This window comes from Sturnira hondurensis, unplaced genomic scaffold, assembly GCF_014824575.4.
Source record: "Sturnira hondurensis isolate 20B ecotype Veracruz unplaced genomic scaffold, ASM1482457v3 Scaffold0001207, whole genome shotgun sequence".
Taxonomy (NCBI): domain Eukaryota; kingdom Metazoa; phylum Chordata; class Mammalia; order Chiroptera; family Phyllostomidae; genus Sturnira; species Sturnira hondurensis.
The window spans coordinates 89,511-93,146 of NW_028073838.1; positions in this window are offsets into that span (position 1 = coordinate 89,511).

Genomic DNA, 3,636 nt, shown 5'->3' on the forward strand with positions numbered 1-3,636 from the left:
CAGAGAGGTGGATATAGCTAGTGTCAGTTCAAGACAGCTTGCTGTCCTTTTGTTAATGGAAATAAAATAAACCAAAAGAATAAACAAGCCTAACTCTAGTTTCTAAGAAAGAATATAAGATGGTAAGAACACAGGAACATAAGAGAAAAGGAAACTTGTTGACGAAAAGACAGGAGAGTCATTCTTTGGGACAAGTCTACTCTTGGATTTTGAACTTTTTACTTTGGCTAACTTAAGGTTGAATTAAAGAAAAAAGTTGAATAGTTTGCTTCCATGAAATTCATGTTATTTGAATTTCCTAAGTGGACAGTGACTTGAACCTCTAAAAAGAGCCAAGTGATGTAAAGGTATTTAGTATGCCTTTTTGTCAAGTTACTTTTCCTCATTTTCCTTAAAAAAAGAGAAATTATGTGTTTATTACATGTAGTGTAATTTTCCTTAATGAAATGATCTCTATTTCTATTGATCAAATTGCTGTGATAGTGAATTATTTATCCATGGTAGATAATCTATTTTAAGTGAAAGAATTACCAGGTATTACAGAATCCATTTTCCGTTTCGGTTTGTGTTAGTGTTGTTGGTGCTTTATTGGTATCGTGTCTCTGTTTATGTTTCTTGATTTTCTCCAAGAAAAATTTAAGAAGAGATTTAGATTGACTTATTTGTTTGTTAAATCTAATTTGCAGTGTATTTTTGTATTTTATAATGCTGGAAGTGGAAAAAGAAACAGTCTATAATAATCTTAGATGATATATAGTTTTAAAAGTACCGATACAAAGTCAATCTCCATTCTGGAAATGGTTATATTATATTAAAGTGTTTTCTACATATTGTTTTATGTAAATGATCATTTCCCAGCCAGAGATGATTTTGCTTTGAGACTGAGAGGGGAAATAAACAGTTTGTACCGCTGGGGAGGTCGCATTATAAAGCTGTAACCATTTTACTTCCTCTACATCTTGCTTAGTAGAAGCCGATATTCAGGCTTGAGCTCTAGTTTTAAGTTAGAGAAATCTGACTGATGATATACTTAAAGCTGAAGAAGGAAGAATTTAGAAGTGGGAGTGGGCGATGAAGGCGCATCACCTTGAAATTGTTTCATCTTGCTCATTTTCTTTTTTTTACTCTGGTGCTCCCATTTTTAAGACGGGTGCCTCCTGTAAGCATTTGAACATCACCAGAGTATAGAAGGAGCGATAGCCTGGGCATCCAAATCTCAGGGTTGTGGTTTCAGCAGTAGCATCAAGTTTCTGTGTGACCTTGTGGGAATACCATGAGAATTCAACATGGAGTCATTGGGGACCGGAAGAAATAGCCTACAGTATCCCCTGGATGTGCTCATCCTATCAAGAAGTAAACAAATTTAGATGGTGATGTATGTGCACGTAAGCAAGTCACTTAATAGTTGGTTTTTCTCGTGATGTGAATAAAAAAGCAAATATGAGCTGAAGCATGTTAAGATGGTCGGGTTTACACCTGGTGGAATGAAGAGTCCAGAAGGGATTTTACATGGTGCCCAAATTAACTTTTATTCCACAAGCCTGTTGGTATAAGATTATTTGGTGCTATGTTGTCCCTTTCCCTGTTTTTAACACATCTGATATACTGGAGAAAAGGGGAAAGAGGAACACCAGTCAAGCAAAGAGACTGTCAATTAGCCACAAAAATGGCAAATTCTCTCTTCTGAGCACGCCAAGGAAGCAACATTTTTCACAAAAAGAACGTGAGCCAATATAAATGGCGAGCATTTTCAGAATTGATAAGTCCTTTTGCAGAAGTCCATTTTGTGATTAAATCTGGGGGATGGGAATTCAAAGCTATATGTCGCAAGAGTATTCACTAAGATACCACATTACTGTGATGTTTTCAGACAAACTTAAATAGATCTAAAATTCAGTAAAATTACCCACACAATTTTAATCAATACTGGGTAAGCCGAACAAATTTTAAACAGTAAAATCACTTGCCACTGGGTGGCGTGGCAAGTTGGGGGAGGGATGAGGGTGTAGTGTTGACCACATTGCTGAGAGGGTCACCAGTGAATTGCTCTAGAGAGTGGTTTTCCGAAATTTTAGGAAAAAAAATACACTTAGTGTTATATGCCACCTAAAATACATTTTTTCTGTTAACCAGAAAGTGTTGTCTCCTGGTTAAAGCTGGGTAGAAGGGCCTGTGCCCAACTTTGACACGTTTGCTTTGCTCCCAACTTCTGCACCTGAGCACTTGGAGGTAAGAGTGTAGGTCAAGAGACATATGCAGGATCCCAAATGAGCCCCACTTCTGGAGTTAAGTGCTGAATCTAGTAAGATGAAATTTAATGGATGTAAGTATTAAATCCTGCATGTGGCTATGGGAGACACTACAAAAAACGTATGTGAGGAGACATAGTTTAAGATAACTACACGTGGAAGCAGTGTTGGGATTTTTATTACATGCTTGGTTGGAAAGAGCAGTATGCTCATCCAGACCTAAGATCACACAGGCTCTAAGGCAAATTACTGAAGACGGTGTTCAGACAAGTAAGTGACTATCCTGTAGCTCCATAGGTATATCCTCAATTGAACAGAAAGTAGATGAAGGCAAATCTGGCTGAATTTGGAAAAGGATGTTCAATACTTTGAGCTAGGTAAACAATTGAATTGACCACCTTGTCATGCAAATAAGAAATGACTGTCAGCATTGAGGCAAGAAAGAACCTGGGAAAAACATGAGGACATAGGTTCCATTCCATAAACAGCTCACGGTCACAGAGAAATTAGACCAATAAACAGGAAACTGCAACGTACACATTTAGTAAAGACGACAATAGGAGTGATGATGGGTGCTGTGGGTAGCAAGGGTGATGGGCTACCCACAGCACCGTAAGGGTGACGAGGGATGGGAAGTGGGCATTCAGGAAAGGTTTCTCAAAGGATGTGACATCTAAAACGGACTTTTGTTCCTTCTCAACTCAAATTTGATTTTGAGTCAAAATCAAATCCTTCTCAATTTGATACATCCACTCGACTGGCTTTTAGGTACTTCCAACTTAATACAGCCAACGAGGGTGCCTGTTTCTGCCATTTAGCAACCATTCATCTCCCAGGTTTTTTTTTCCCATTTCTGCGACATCTTCATCCAGTTCCTCAGCCCAAACACCATTTGAGCACATCTTCATTCCTACATTAGACCATAAGCAATTCCCTTGGATCATCTCACCGAAGTATTTCTCTTAACGTCCAATTCTCTTCATCATCACTGCCACCACTCTAATCTGAGGCAGTGTTATGTTATTTCTTGGTCAAACTGGAAACCTGGGTCTGAAAGTAACTGAAACATTGGACAAAGTTGCCAAGTTCTGAATTACAGGTGAGCAGAAAAACCTGCACAAAGTCAGCAACAGATCAGAGTGCTCTGGTGAACTAAGCCCTTGGGGATTTCAGACTATCAAGCATATAGTTTCCACTAGAACAGCGAACTGGAAAAGGCTGGTTTCAGAAATCAAATTGAACAGACACATTTGTGGGGAAGGGGATGGGGCAAGAATCTGATCCTAGGCAGTATTAGGACAGGAAAATACACTTCTGAAGGAAGAGATTAACACCTTGGACGTCAAGACCTGTGGCATGTAAACACATGATAAAAACAGGCACAAAG